The 16093-nt window shown below is 46.5% G+C and overlaps 6 non-coding genes across 6 annotated transcripts; all 6 read left to right on the top strand.

Annotated features, from left to right (window-relative positions):
* Window positions 1–2175: 2175 nt before the first annotated feature.
* Trnac-gca lies at window positions 2176–2247 on the top strand. The gene has a single exon. It is a non-coding gene; the product is annotated as a tRNA-Cys (tRNA).
* Window positions 2248–4471: 2224 nt separating this feature from the next.
* Trnac-gca lies at window positions 4472–4543 on the top strand. Its single transcript has one exon. It is a non-coding gene; the product is annotated as a tRNA-Cys (tRNA).
* Window positions 4544–6107: 1564 nt separating this feature from the next.
* Window positions 6108–6179, top strand: Trnac-gca. Its single transcript has one exon. It is a non-coding gene; the product is annotated as a tRNA-Cys (tRNA).
* An 845-nt stretch (window positions 6180–7024) lies between these two features.
* On the top strand, window positions 7025–7096 carry Trnac-gca. Its single transcript has one exon. It is a non-coding gene; the product is annotated as a tRNA-Cys (tRNA).
* Window positions 7097–10510: 3414 nt separating this feature from the next.
* Trnac-gca lies at window positions 10511–10582 on the top strand. Its single transcript has one exon. It is a non-coding gene; the product is annotated as a tRNA-Cys (tRNA).
* Window positions 10583–12396: 1814 nt separating this feature from the next.
* Trnac-gca lies at window positions 12397–12468 on the top strand. The gene has a single exon. It is a non-coding gene; the product is annotated as a tRNA-Cys (tRNA).
* Window positions 12469–16093: the final 3625 nt, after the last annotated feature.

Raw genomic sequence — 16093 nt, forward strand, 5'->3', positions numbered from 1 at the left:
GTTTTTCCTTTTCTCATATTTTTTCTTTTCCCATCTTTCCTTTCCCCTAACCCTCCCGCTTCCCCTACTCCTTTAGACTTTTTTTCCCTATTTCACAATATCAATTATACATTTTGATCTTTATTTACACTTTTAGTTTTTCACACCAGAGAAACGATTTGGTATTTACACATGTGTGTCCTATATATTTCACTTGAAAGTATGGCCTCAATGTGTATCCATTTAGCTATAAATGTCTCTAGTTTTTCGTTCTTTGTGGCTGAGTAGTACTCCATTTTATAAAAAAAAACTCACATCTTCTTTATCCAGTCTCTAGTTGATAGGCAATTGGGCCATTTCCAAGTTTTAGCTATTACAAACTGTGCTACTGTAAACGTGGGTGCACACTGTGGTATGATTCTTTTAATTCTTTTAGAGAGATACCGAGCAGAGGAATAGCTGGATCAAATGGGACTTCTAATCCAAGTTGTTTGAGATATCTCAATACTGATTTCCACAGTGGTTGCACCAGTCTGCACTCCCACCAACAATGGAGAAGGTTCCTTTCTCCCCATAACCCTGCCAGCTTTGTTATTGGTTAATTTTATGATAGCAGCTATTCTTTCTGGGGTGAGGTGGAATCTCAGTGTTGGTTTCATCTGCATCTCTCGAATGACCAGTGATATTGAACATTTTTCATGTGTTTATTTACTATTTCTACTTCTTTGAGAAATGTCTGTTCATTTCAGGTGCCAATTTTTAATTGGGTCTTTATATTTGGGGGTCTCATGTTTTAAAAGTTCTTTATATATTCTAGTAGACCTTTATATATTTAGTAGACCTTTGAGGAACAGTTGGTAAAATTTTTTCCCCATGTTGTAGGTTGTCCCTTGACACTGTTGGTGGTTTCTCTTGCAGTGCAGAAGTAGAAGCTTTTTAGTAAGATGAGATCCCAGTTGTTGATTTTTTGTGCTAGTTCCTGTGCTACTGAGGATTTGTTCATAAATTCTTTTCCCATGCCAATGTTTTTGAGAGTTTCACCTAACTTATCTTCCAGAAAGTTTAGTGTTTCTGTTTTAATATTTAGATCTTTAATCCACTTCAACTTTAGTTTTAATCTTTGGCAAGCTGAAATCCAGTTTTTCCAGCATCATTTGTTAAAGAGGCTATATTTCCTCCGGTGAGGATGGTTGGCTCCTTTGTCAAAGAGGAGGTAGCTGAGTATGTGTGGAGTTGTTTCTGCATTTTCTGAACTATTCCATTTATCCTTGGGTCTGTTTCTTTGCCAGTACCACGCTGTTTTTGTCACAGTGGCTTTGTACATAGTTTTAAGTTGGGGATTGTGATAGCCCCTGTCATATCTCTGTTGCCTAGAATGCTTTTGCCATTCTAGGTCTCTTCTTGTTCTAACTGAATTTTTGGATTTTTTTTCTAGTTCTGAGATATACTGTTGGGATTTCAATTGGGATTGCATTGAATCTGTACAACCATTTTGGAATTATGGCCACTTTCACTCTATTGGTTCTTCCTATCCAAACAGGGGATGCCTTTCTATTTTCTTCTTTCCTCTTCTATCTCTTTTTTTCAGAGTGCTGTAGTTCTCAATGCAGAGGTCTTTTACTTCCTTTGCTAGATTGATTCCTAAATATTTCATTTTCTGGGATGCTATTGTGAAAAAGGATTGTTTCCCTAATTTCTCTCTCAATGAGTTTGTTACTTGTTATACAAGAAGGCTACTGATGTTTGAGTGTTGACCTTGTATCCAGCTAGTCTTTTGAATCTTTCAGTTAAGTCCAGAAGTCTTTCGTTGGTGTTTTTTGGGGTCTTCTATGTAGAGTATCATATCATTAGCTCTGGCCTTCAGTCATTTAAGAGGAAAGTGATGTCATCTAGGTACGGTTCTGTCCCCAGTGCTGTGCACCTGAAAGTTAGTAGCTCCTCAAGAATAGTTCTGGTGGAAGGGGATCCACCTGGATGATCTGAAAAGTCTGCTCGGCTGTACAGATCACCAAAGCCACCAGGTCTACTCGGCCCAGTCCCTGAGAAGTGCTGGAGCAATAAGGGTGGGAGTAGGGCAGGAGGGAGTGGCAGTTCAGAGACACAGGGCTGGCCAAGACATCCTGTTGAGCAAGTCTGTCTGGCTTGGATGCATCCACTTCCTATAAGGGCTACTATTATGGTGCTTTTCCTCAGTGAGGGGGCATAGCTCAGGGGTAGAGCATTTGACTGCAGATCAAGAGGTCCCCGGTTCAAATCCGGGTGCCCCCTACTGGTCACCTACCTTATTGCCACACCTACAGGGGTCTATTTGCTGTTCCTACCACTCTTCCTGCATTCAGTCTCTGCTTTCTCTGGTGACATCAAGCACATGGCACAAGACATGTGTTTAGGGGGTGGGTTGGCTCAATTGTTTTTTGTAGTACAGGTGGTTGAAACAAGGGCCCTGGCATGGACTACCATCCCTAGCCTTTTCCAGTTTGTATTCTGAGACGGGGTCTCGCTGCATCACTCTGTTGCCCACACGGCACCCCAACTTCAGACTCACCTGCCTCAGTCTTCCCAAGTGCTGAGACTATGGGTGTGTTTCAGCAGGCCCAGCTATGAAATTCTTTTTAATGATGTGTGTGTATCTTTGAAAAACAGTTTCTATTTGGATCCTCTGTAACCTTTACGTTCGGGGAGCATACTGAATCACCAGCAACTCAGCCTAGGTTGCAACAAAATTTAGGAGGAGCCTTATTAAAAAATACAGAGAGCTGTGGTAATTTTGATTTGTATTATTCTGGGGAAATTTTCAAGCATGAATTTTGGATAGCACCATCCCCTGTTAATATGCAATGATTGAAGGGAAATAAAATAGTAGTACTTATAGGATAATGTAGCTCTAAACAACACTGTGGTGGAAACATCAGTGATGTCCAAGCTGGGGCATTCACTGAGGGATGTGCAAGCCTGGGCTGGATGTACAGGCAATGGCCCGGTGTGCAGAGGGGGACACTGTGGGAAAGGCAGGGAAAGGTAGAATGAAGCGGTGGCCGTGGGAGGCAGGTGACCGATTCTATGGCACAGGACTGCTAGGACAGGTGAAAGGCCGTAACTCAGGTCTCAACTCTCCCCAGCAGAGCTCAGAACAGAACATGATCATGAGGGAACACGAGGGGTTCTGAGCACAGCATTTCACAGGGGATCACAGCAACCTGAGTCCAGGTCAGAGGCTCCCTACTGTGCCTGCCTTCAGAGACCAGGGTCCTTCATCTCTGAGGTTCCTCGTGCTGAACCTCCCTGAAACAAGCGACAAGAGGATGATTGGGTCAGCAGCCTCCCCCTCTTCCACATGGCCCTGCCACCCATGTGACCTCCCCATTCCAGCCCTTCTTTTGGCCTCTCCTTTATGTGCACTCACATCTCTTGTGTCGTTGTCCTTTCACCTTTTGTCCCCATGTGAACCCTTCACCCACATATTGAGGAACGGTGTGAACTTGTGGAGAAATCCTGCCTGCAGCTTCACAAGCCGATATAAAGTTCACTGTGTCCCTTTATCCCCTGTCATCTGGCTGCCAGGTCCCTCCACTCACACTTCATGTGCGTCCTCAGTGATCCCAGGAAGCAGAGAGCCTTCGTGATTTTATATGCTCTGCACCTGCATCTTTTAAACTACAACAGAAAGCTGAGAGAGTGTGACATTATTTATGGTGGAAATGGATTTCCCAGCTAGCAAATATGATTAAATATTTTTTTAACCAAGGAGAGAAACACTGTCTGTGCCCTGATCATCCTTCGCAAGTCACAGTGAATTTTGGGCTTCCCTGTCCCCCCATCCTTCTACAGGTCTCTGTCTCTCATGTTCCTATGGCTGATGGTCTTCACGCCATGTCCTGGGGTCTCTGAGGTCTTCTGGTGTCACACTGGTGACTTCTAGAGAAAGGATGGAAGACTGAGTCCCCAAAGTGAACACCAGTGCACCCCGAATGCTGAGACCCAGGGTTCAGGCTTCTTGGGCCTCTTCCAGCTGTGCTGAGCTGACGGCTTGGGCACAGCCTGGGGTGTGACATCTCAGGTAAGCTGTCCCCCTCCAACATAGGTAGAAGATAAAGACTGCAGACCAACCTCCTTCCCAGAAGATCTGGCTTAGTTCTCAGGGAAAGTTAGAACTCCTGCTTTGGCCCATCCACCCTGCAACACCTACCCTGTCTTCCAAAGGACCTTCTGAGCAGCCCCCTCATGGAGTCCAGCTCCTGGAGGTGAGTGTGGATGGTGTTCTGTCTAAAGAATGTCATACTTTCAATGCCACTGCCTCAGCCAGGGACTGATGACAGGAGGTGCCGGTCACCAGAGGAGGAGGCACGCAGGTGTGCACAGGTGGTCAGGGTGGCAGGAGGTAGTGGCAGTTCAGAGGCACAGGGCTCGCCAAGACACCCTGTTGAGCAAGTCTGTCTGGCTTGGATGCATCCACTCCTATAAAGGCTTCTATTAGGCAACTTTTCCTCAGTGAGGGGGCATAGCTCAGGGGTAGAGTATTTGACTGCAGATCAAGTGGTCCCCGGTTCAAATCCGGGTGCCCCCTACTGGTTGCTAAGCTTATTGCCACACCTACAGGGGTCTATTTGCTGTTCCTACTTCTCTTCCTGCATTCAGTCTCTGCTTTGTCAGGTGACAACAAGCACATGGCAAAAAACATGTATTTGAGGGGGTGCTTTGGTTCAACTGCTTTTTGTAGTACAAATGATTCAACCAAGTGATTCAACAAGTGATTGATCCTCTGATAGGATCTCCAGAATATGGAATGGTGCATCGTCTGCACTGTGGCGCCAGTCCTTAGATTTTATGTCCTTGGGGATCATTTTGGGAGCTTGCAAAATGTGTAGATACGTGTGCTGATGCTGCCTTCGGTTAGGAACAAGCTCCTTTGGCAGTCACAGGCGTCTAGCTCGGTCTCCTTTGCGCCCCCGAAAGGAAGACATAGGTACTGCAAAACGCAAGGAAGGCCTTGTTTGGAATCCTGGCACTCTGCCAGGGTCAGCCATCCAAGGCTGGGCGCTGGAGTTAGACTATGTGCGCGGTCGCTGGTTCTCCAAACTCTGCTCTAGACCAATGGTTCCTAATTTTAAAATACATCAGGGTACCCAGAGCTGAGGCTCAGGAGGTGGATCTGGTGGGAGAAGGGAGTGTTCCAGAGGAGAGAAGAGATGGGGAGGTTGCAGACCACTACAGGGTGCGGATTACTATGCTGTCATGTGCACACATCATTCATGCCTTGGTATTCCAGTTGGTCATTCCTCGATAAGTCTCAAACTCATCTCTTTACATAGGCATTTACCTCTCGTCCCAAGGTGCCCGCTCGGGTATTTATAGATGCTTAAATATATTGTTTTACATAACTATTATATAATCGTATATAATTATTATATGTCTACATAATCATATTATTTTATCGTTTAAGTATTAATGTCAATAATATTTATATCTAATCATTAGTATTATTATTTTATAACTCAACACTTCCGTTGTGTGTTGAGAGGGTTGCAAGGGACATCCTATATGTGTTCATCTGGTGAATGCCCTTAATTAGGGCTTACTTTTGGAGTATGGTTTATATTATGAGCATTCCGAAAAATATTATGCTAGGGCTTATTTTTTAGTGAGGTCTTATTTTGGGGGAATACAGTCTGTAGTCCAAGCTGACCTGGAACTCACGCTCCTCTTGCTTCCCAAGTGCTTGTACCCCAAGTGCTGGGATTACAGGCATGTGCCTAACTAGGGATGGGCAGGGAATGGGGAGAGGAGAGGGATGTGGAGGAGGACGTTGGGTGGCGAGGTGGAGCTGAGCAGGTGCGAAGGATGGAAGGACCCCACCCAAGACTTTATTCCCAAGTCCCGGTGTCCTTGCAGCGATACTGGTGGGCTTGAGCTGTGGAGTGCGTGACTCCATCAGAGAAGCGGGAGTGTCGGGAACGGGGTGGGGTGGGGCAGGGATGGAGGAGCCTCTGGCCCAGGTGTGATTTGTGGACCAGGGTTCAGGCCCGTGAGCTTCTACAGGCGAACCAGGAGTGAATAGCACTGACAGATCACAGAGACCTTGGGTGCGGCAGTAGAGATGAAAAGCGCTGCGAGACCGGCAGTCACCAGTAGGGGGTATAGCTCAGGGGTAGAGCGCTTGACTGCAGATCAAGCGGTCCCCGGTTCGAATCCGGGTGCCCCCTACTGGTGTTTTCGTTTATTGCTCTACATGATTTAGCCCCCAAGGAGCGTGCACACACACATACCCGAGGTGCTTCTTTTTCTGTCAGAGTTTCGGGTTCATGTGCTCTGTCAGATTCTTGTGAAAAGGCTGCAAAATACTCAAATTGGTACCTAGAAGGAGGCTCCAGCTGTCCCAACAGGGAAAGAGGGACCTGGTCATTTTTGCCTACCGTGGAATGACCACGAACCACTTTTGATGATGTTGCATTTCCCTGTAGTCCAGTCCTTGAGTGTAAATGTTTATCGTAGTAAGTCTGATCCTATACAGTACTTCATCTGGATTAGGGGCGTGCAAGGGACAGAAATCTTGTCATGTCCATAGACTTCTGAATCACTAGCCTCCTCTGAAGGGAAAGGGGATAGGGTTGGGTCTGCTTCTCACTGGTAGCCGTCACATCCTTGGTTATGAAGGACAACTCAGCCTAGGGTGCACTTTGTTCCTGGGAGGTTTGTGTGTTGATGAAATGCTGCCGTCAGCATATAGCTGGGTCCCAAAGTATGAGAAATGTTCTCCTTGTCCTGCGTGCATGATGAACAATAGTTTCCTTATCCTGGCACCCACGTATCATTTATTGAAGGAATTCAGACTGAGCCTATAAGCAGGCTGGGTAGAAAAGAGCCTATCAGAGCTGGGAGCCTCCCTTGGGGAACAGAGCGGCAACTCAAAGTCTGAAGAGTGGTTTCTGGTCAGTTGATGGTAGATCTGTCAGCTTTTGTAGTCTGATTGAGAAGGAATGAGTCTACAGTACACTGTGGCTGTGGTAACACAAGTGACATAGGCTAAGAAGGAAAGTAAGTCAGGCAAGGGGGCATAGCTCAGGGGTAGAGCATTTGACTGCAGGTCAAGAGGTCCCTGGTCCAAATCCAGGTGCCCCCTACTGGCAGTTCATTTTCCCCCCATTGAGTTTATTGGTCCATTTTAGGCATACAGTACAGTTACGTTCATCCTCGGGATCTTGTACCTTTACATGATGTATCTTGGTTCTCATTTTTCCCCACCCTCCTGCTCCCACTTCACCCCCCTCCACCCTTCTCTATTTACAAAGATGTTCTTTCCTCTGTTTTTGCTTTTCTCATATTTTTTTCTTTTCCCTTCTTGCCTCTCCTCTACCCTTCCCACGTCCCTTACTCCTTTAGAACTTTTCTTTCATTACACAATGTAAATTATGCATTTTGATCCTTATTTACATTTTTAGTTTTTCATACCAGAGAGACTGTTCAGTATTTACATGTGTGTCTTATTAAGTTCACTTAAGAGTATGGCCCCTATGTGCATCCACTTATCTATAAATGTCTCGTTTCTCTTTCTTTATGGCTGAGTAGTACTGCATTTTATTTTTAAAAAAACACATATTCTCTTTTTTAAAATTTGAAATGGAATTTATTGGTACATTCTAGGTAGACAGTACAGTTACATTCATTACTGGGATCTCGTACCTTTACATGCCAGGTCTTGGTTCTCATTTTTTCCCCTTGTCCCCACCCTCCCTTCACCCCTCTCCCCCCCCTTCAACCACTTTAATTCCGTTTTTACATTTTCTCATATTTTTTTTCATTTTCTCTTATTCCCTTTTCCCTATCCTTCTCGCTGTCCCTACACCTTTGGTCCTTTTCTCCCGATTTCACACTGCTAATTGTCCTGTTAGGATCTTGAGTACTATTTTAGTTTTTCACACCAGAGAAACTATTTGGTGTTTGCATATGTGTGATTTATTTAGTTCACTTAGGAGTATATCCTCAAAATGTACCCATTTACCTAGGAATGAATCTACTTTCTCATGACATATTCTTTGTCCAGTTTCGAGGTGATGGGCAAATGGGCTGTTTCCGAGTCTTAGCTATTGCAAACTTTGACACTATAAACATGGGTGAGCATGTATCACTGTGGTATGATTCTTTTAATTCTTTTGGGAAGATATCCAGAAGAGGAACAGCTGGGTCAAATGGGACTTCTAATCTTTGTTGTTTGAGGTATCTCCATGCTGATTTCCACAGTAATTGCACCAGTCTGCGCTCCCACCAACGATGAAGAAGGGTTCCTATCTCCCCACAACCCCGCTAGCATTTTTTATTGGTTGATAGCAGCCATTCTTTCTGGGGTGAGGTGAAATCTTAGTGCTGTTTTCATGTGCTTCTCTCAAATGACCAGTGGTGTTGTAATCATTTTATCACCAAGAAGGACCTTTTCTCTATTCATGTTTCTGCTTGCTAGTCATCCTTCTCACCACCTCTCCTAGTGTCCTGTCAATTTTTTCTTGTGACATCAGATATGTGGCAGAAGCCAGAGTCCTGTATTTAATGATGTGTGTGTGTGTGTTTCAGAAGTATTTAATTAGTTATTTTTGAAAGTTTGAATTTTCAGGAACATGCTGAATCAGGTTACACACCTTGATTTGCACCCAAGTTAAATGAATAGGTTACTAAAAGTACAACTAAACACTAGTAATTCAGATTAGTAGCACACAGGGGGAACCTGGGGACTTTGATTTTGGGAGGCACAATCCTCTGCTCACATATGTCCTAACACCAATGATTGTAATGGCAGAAAAACCACGTTGGGATTTAAAGCACTGTGTAAGCACCAGTGCCATTCCAGGGATGTCCCTTCAGTCCTGACCATGGGATGCCGGGTGCTGGGTTGGAGGTGTAGGCGATGGCCTGGTGTGCAGAGGTGGGAGATGGCAGGAAGGTCAGGAGGGCTGGGGTGAAGCTGTGGCCATGGCAGAAAGAAAGGTGACCAGCTGTATTGGCTGAACGCTGCTGGGATGGTGGCAGGACGTAAGTGAGGACTCAGCTCCTTGCATTACAGCTCAGAATTGAAACACACTTACTGGAAAAACACATGTTTCTTTTAGTAAAGCATTTCACTGATGATCATAGGAACTTGATTCCCATACAGAGGCTCCCTACCTACACCCTTAACCCCATCACATCTGGCTCTCTCTGTGCCCCCGACTCACAGTACACGTGCAGACTGAGTCATACCAAGACCACACTGACCCCTAATTCTTGTAACGATCCTGAGACCGAAAGAAGTTATATTCTTCACATTGCATTTCACAGCTAATAAATATAATTAAACATATTGTCCAAAGAAGAAAACATGGTCATTGCGCTGATCATTCTTTGAACTCATATGGGTTTTGGGCTCTGGCCCCCCCGCCATCCTGCCACAGCTCTCTGCCTCTTCTGCCCCTCTGGGTGATGGGCCTTAATCTCTGTCCTGGGGTTTGTGCAACCCTTTGGCCTCAATGTGGTATCTCCCGGGAAGCAAGGGCCACAGGGAAGGATTGTTGGTCCTGATTGATCCTGAAGTCTGAGCCCTGGATGTTCAAACGGGCTGGATTTCCCTCTTCCAAAGACAGCTCACCTCTCTGGAGTCTCCCTGAAAGCCCACAGCTAGAACACGAGAACTGAGGAAAAGAGCTGAGATGAAGACTGCATCTCCGTGCACAGAGGTGAGAGAGAGGTGAGGACCAGAGAGGGTGGGACAAGGTGAGGCCTCCGGAGGGAGGAGCGAACAGGTCTCCAGCTGGAAACAGCGATTTCCACACTGACCACACACATTCCGCCTGTCACTGTTGCCTCCCGTTCCACCCGCGAAGGAGCTGGGAGGTTTTTCCCTCTTATATTCATGAATATTTAAATGGCTTGCAGTTTTGCACTAATTCAGAAAAGGACGCTGTGAATCTCCACATACACAGTCTTCATCCATGACAGGAGTGTTTCTTCAGGATGAACCCTGAGAAGTGGACTTTTTAAAAAACCGTTTCCAAGATAACTTTTTAATGAAAAAGCTGTATGCTTCAGGTGGAAGAGTTGAAACATAAATACAAGTACAGAAAAACCTGAAATCACCTGTAGGTCCACTGAGACACAGTTTGCCTTTAATAATGCAATATCATGACTACTATGCTGCCATGAAAATAACCATCCATCCAAGGCTCTGGCCTTCAGTCATTTAAGAGGAAAGTGATGTCATCTAGGTACGGTTCTGTCCCCAGTGCTGTGCACCTGAAAGTCAGCAGCTCCTCAAGAATAGTTCTGGTGGAAGGGGATCCACCTGGATGATCTGAAAAGTCTGCTCGGCTGTACAGATCACCAAAGCCACCAGGTCTACTCGGCCCAGTCCCTGAGAAGTGCTGGAGCAATAAGGGTGGGAGTAGGGCAGGAGGGAGTGGCAGTTCAGAGACACAGGGCTGGCCAAGACATCCTGTTGAGCAAGTCTGTCTTGGCTTGGATGCATCCACTTTCCTATAAGGGCTACTATTATGGTGCTTTTCCTCAGTGAGGGGGCATAGCTCAGGGGTAGAGCATTTGACTGCAGATCAAGAGGTCCCCGGTTCAAATCCGGGTGCCCCCTACTGGTCACCTACTTTATTGCCACACCTACAGGGGTCTATTTGCTGTTCCTACCACTCTTCCTGCATTCAGTCTCTCCTTACTCTGGTGACATCAAGCACATGGCACAAGACATGTGTTTAGGGGGTGGGTTGGCTCAATTGTTTTTTGTAGTACAGGTGGTTGAAACAAGGGCCCTGGCATGGACTACCATCCCTAGCCTTTTCCAGTTTGTATTCTGAGATGGGGTCTCGCTGCATCACTCTGTTGCCCACACGGCACCCCAACTTCAGACTCACCTGCCTCAGTCTTCCCAAGTGCTGAGACTATGGGTGTGTTTCAGCAGGCCCAGCTATGAAATTCTTTTTAATGATGTGTGTGTATCTTTGAAAAACAGTTTCTATTTGGATCCTCTGTAACCTTTACGTTCGGGGAGCATACTGAATCACCAGCAACTCAGCCTAGGTTGCAACAAAATTTAGGAGGAGCCTTATTAAAAAATACAGAGAGCTGTGGTAATTTTGATTTGTATTATTCTGGGGAAATTTTCAAGCATGAATTTTGGATAGCACCATCCCCTGTTAATATGCAATGATTGAAGGGAAATAAAATAGTAGTACTTATAGGATAATGTAGCTCTCAACAACACTGTGGTGGAAACATCAGTGATGTCCAAGCTGGGGCATTCACTGAGGGATGTGCAAGCCTGGGCTGGATGTACAGGCAATGGCCAGGTGTGCAGAGGGGGACACTGTGGGAAAGGCAGGGAAGGGTAGAATGAAGCGGTGGCCGTGGGAGGCAGGTGACCGATTCTATGGCACAGCACTGCTAGGACAGGTGAAAGGCCGTAACTCAGGTCTCAACTCTCCCCAGCACAGTTCAGAATAGAGCATGATCATGAGGGAACACGAGGGGTTCTGAGCACAGCATTTCACAGGGGATCACAGCAACCTGAGTCCAGGTCAGAGGCTCCCTACTGTGCCTGCCTTCAGAGACCAGGGTCCTTCATCTCTGAGGTCCCTCGTGCTGAACCTCCCTGAAACAAGCGACAAGAGGATGATTGGGTCAGCAGCCTCCCCCTCTTCCACATGGCCCTGCCACCCATTCCTGACCACCCATTCCATGACCTCCCCATTCCAGCCCTTCTTTTGGCCTCTCCTTTATGTGCACTCACATCTCTTGTGTCGTTGTCCTTTCACCTTTTGTCCCCATGTGAACCCTTCACCCACATATTGAGAAACGGTGTGAACTTGTGGAGAAATCCTGCCTGCAGCTTCACAAGCCGATGTAAAGTTCACTGTGTCCCTTTATCCCCTGTCATCTGGCTACCAGGTCCCTCCACTCACACTTCATGTGCGTCCTCAGTGATCCCAGGAAGCAGAGAGCCTTCATGATTTTATATGCTCTGCACCTGCATCTTTTAAACTACAACAGAAAGCTGAGAGTGTGTGACATTATTTATGGTGGAAATGCATTTCCCAGCTAGCAAATATGATTAAATATTTTTTTAACCAAGGAGAGAAACACTGTCTGTGCCCTGATCATCCTTCGCAAGTCACAGTGAATTTTGGGCTTCCCTGTCCCCCCATCCTTCTACAGGTCTCTGTCTCTCATGTTCCTATGGCTGATGGTCTTCACGCCATGTCCTGGGGTCTCTGAGGTCTTCTGGTGTCACACTGGTGACTTCTAGAGAAAGGATGGAAGAAATCGTTCTACAGGTCTCTGTCTCTCATTTTCCTATGGCTGATGGTCTTCACGCCATGTCCTGGGGTCTCTGAGGTCTTCTGGTGTTACCTCACACATGAAGGGCATTCACTTGGTGACCTGCTTACTACAGAGGGTATAGCTCAGGGGTAGAGCATTTGACTGCAGATCAAGAGGTCCCTGGTTCAAATTCAGGTGCTCTCCCTACTTACATACAATTTTGAAAGCTAGCTGATCCATGACCATTTTATGTTGGCCTTCAGTACATTGAGGAAGTCTCCATGCATTATAGTTTCTAGAAAACACCCTGGAGACCTCCCTCCAGGACTGCGTGACAGGGTACCTCTGTTGTGCCTGATAGGTGTTGGGCTCACCTACTCAACCAACTATAATCCTTCAAGGACCCAAAGGCTGCCTTGACTTGGGATCCCCAGCCATCAGGGCTCAAGACTAGAATATCTGATTGCTGACCAAGAGGTCTCTGGTGCAAACCTGTGTGCCCCGGTAAGCACTTTCTCTTCTTGCCAAGCTAGAAGAGTCCTTTCTTGGTGCATTCTCCACTTTCTGATCACTACTATCAGCACCTTTCCTAGGGCCCATGTCGGCTTTCTTTTATGACATCAACTATCTGCCACAAGTCAGGGTCCTCTTCTTAATGATCCAAGTACAAGTCAGATGTTTTCATCAGTTTGTCTTTTCGGTTTACATCATGGAGGGACATGCTGAATCAGAGTTTACCCAACCTGCTCTTGCAGCAGTCTTCCTGGCTGAACTGGATGAAATTACAAATCACTCCTTGTAATTCGGATCTAGGACCACTTTGGAGGAATCTGGAAACTTTTTAGTTTTGGTGGCAACACTGCTAGCACCCAACCTAGTATCCAATGACATCATAAAGGAAACTTAGACCTGAATGGTAATGAAAATATAGTCAAAATCTGTAACCTAAAGCTCAAGCAGCAGGCAAAGAAACTTTATGATCTTAAATGGTCTTATCATTATGATTAGGGAGTGGTGTTCATGGCTAACCAATGTTTATAGTGCTAAGCAGAGCTGAGAAGTGGGTTGAACTTTTTGTTTTCCCTTTTTGCTTTTACTGCTTGCTTCATGTTTTCAACTGTTTAGTTTTCTTTCGATAGCTAAGATTGTCCACAACCATTTGTCCCAGTCAGTTTTAGTACAGGTAGCCCTACACAAATGTGTAAAAAACAACTGTCACTGTACAATTTCATAGCATTATGCTTGTGGGGGTCAACAGCAGGCCACCTAATCCATGGTGATGAAGGAGCATTATTCTTGGGATGGAGGGAACAATTGGAAAGGAGTTCAAGGAACCCGCGGGGAAGCTAAAATTTTTCTGCTGTAATTCATGTGGTGAATATGTGTATGTGTGTGTATATGAAAACTCATCTAGCTGTATATAAAGACTGTGCACTTGATTGTATGAAAGCTGTACTTCAACCAAAAGTAAGTAGAAAGGAAAACATCAATTACATTCCACATTGCCTGAGTTTCTTCTATGATTCATTTAGTAGTATATGTGGCCACTTTTGACAGTCTTTTGCTCTTTCGTTCAGTTTGTATTCCCTCCTTTATGGGAGCTGCTGATTCATTCTAATAGTTTCATATATAGGGACTTCAAAGGTTGAATTTCAATGTTACTGTTTCACCTGACTCCCATGAATGTTGGCTGGCTTCCTTGTGAACTTTTAGCTTGGTGCCTTCGTGCTCTCAGTGATTCCTAAATCCCTTCTGCTTCTTTCTTGGAGGGGCTCATTCTCCATCACACTCCATGTACATTACTAGGAACAGAGAGCTAGAAGGGCCATCCTTTTTCATAGATTGCAATTTTGTGGAAAGTACCCTGAATGCAGTATTGGGCCCGCAGCGTCAGGGCTGACTGTCAGGACCCGTGTTGGGAAGGACCCCTTCGATGGCATGGAGACTCTACTCTCTTCATGGGTTCTGACATGCGGGACACAGACATGATTCTGAGGGCCATTCTAGCAGCCAGTGTTAGTGGTGTGGCCAGCGCTATGTCTAAAGATGGGAGAACCCTGACTCCAGCCTTCTGAGGAGGGGATCTGTGTCCTGCTAACACCCCAGGGGGGTGAGATTTATCTGATGCGGGCCTGGTAGCTCAGAAGAGCTGCAGCCTTGAAGTGGTGACTCAGGTTACAAGTGGCCTGGGTATTGCTCTAGACTGAGGATATTAACCAAGCCTTATATTAGTGAGAGGGGACACGACTTAGGGGTAGAGCATTTGCCTGCAGAGCAAGAAGCCCCGGTTCAAATTTGGTTGCCCCCATCTCACCCTTCGTTTTGTGCCTGGGCCTGTGCTGCTTAAGGGTCCATGGACTGAGAATAGCAGGAGACGAAGAAAAGAAAGACAAAGAGATACAAAGCTGGAGCCAGGTGGGGCTTTTCCTCCTGGTGGGAAAAAAACAATGCCAGGCAAATGCAGTGCATTTATTTTTTAGAATGGTAGAGATAAGGGAAATGGAGGCAGAGATAAAAGGTGCTGGTCTGTAACTGGAACTGGGAGAGAAGCTAAAGTGTGTAGATCCTCCTGATTTGATGTTTTTATGGGGAATGGTCACGGAGAAAGACAGTCCTCTTCTCAGCCAGGCCTTGCTCTGCCACTGCCTCTTGTCAACTGTTTCCCTCCCATGGGGCCCTGCCTTATCCCAGGGAGGAGGTGAGTTAGGCTGGCCATAGCACAGCACAGAGCTCCCAGCAGTTTTGACCATTTAAACGTGGGCCCAAATTTCGACTTCTTTAATAAAGACCAGCCTGAACATTTTGTTGCTGTTATTGAACCAGCAGATGGTGAGACATTATTGTGTTGGTTCTCTACTCCTAGCTTAATTGGAATCATTTGAGGAGTCTATAAAGTGCCTTTTGCCAGGCCCCACCCCAGACCTCTTAATTCAGAGTGTGTGGGGGTGGGGCCCAGCCCCACTGAAACCTCTGGATGCTTCCAGACTGCAGCTGAGCCTGAGAACAAGCTGTGCACAGAAATCTTTCCTGCTCCCTGGGCTCCTGGTTCGTTGTCACCACCTTGGGATCTGCTGCAAGCCACCCTGAGCAATGGTCAGTGTTGCCTTAACTCCAACCCACCACTGTGTGCACTATGGGTCTCTCTGAGCTACAAGTGACCCCGACTCTGGCTCCCTTCACCATGTAGTCTTCCGCCTTGGGAACTGCAGCCTGGGCCGGTTTTGGAATTTCCCTTCTCTCACAATCAGCGCATTTTCAGGAGGAAGTGTGACACGCAGAGGGGAGAGGGGACTCCAGGCCAGGGCAGTGGGTACTCCTGTGGGGCCCTTGTTACTCTTCCCTCCAGCTCCCACTGCGGGCCTGCTGATTACCTCCAGAAGCCCCCTCCCTACACGGTCCCAGGCTGGCTTCGGGGCCAAGGGAGAAGCGCTACGGCCGGGTTCACCTTCCCCTTTCTTCTCATGGAGCCACCAGCATCTGTAGCAGCAGTGACATCTGCAGTCACCTATCTCTCTGCCCTTCAGGCGGCAGCCTTACCACCCTCTCCCTCCTTTAGGAAAGAGGCTCCTCACCTTCATCACCGCACGTAGGACTTCAGGGCTGAGCAGGGTGCTGCCCACGTGTGAACAGCAAAACCTTTCTCTGCCTCGTGCTGCCCCTGCGACTGTGACTTCACTGACAGCCTCCCTGAGTTACAAGGCCAATTTAATCTCCTGTTCCTCACCGGCTCAAACACACATTTGGGACTGCTTCTGTGTCCGTACTCCCACACTCACATCAGCCCCTCCACATCTGGAATCTCTGGGGAAGTTGAGGGAGGTCAAGGAGA

The sequence above is a fragment of the Fukomys damarensis genome, unplaced genomic scaffold (genome assembly GCF_012274545.1).
Source record: "Fukomys damarensis isolate Sample0158 unplaced genomic scaffold, DMR_v1.0_HiC HiC_scaffold_73858, whole genome shotgun sequence".
NCBI lineage: Eukaryota > Metazoa > Chordata > Mammalia > Rodentia > Bathyergidae > Fukomys > Fukomys damarensis.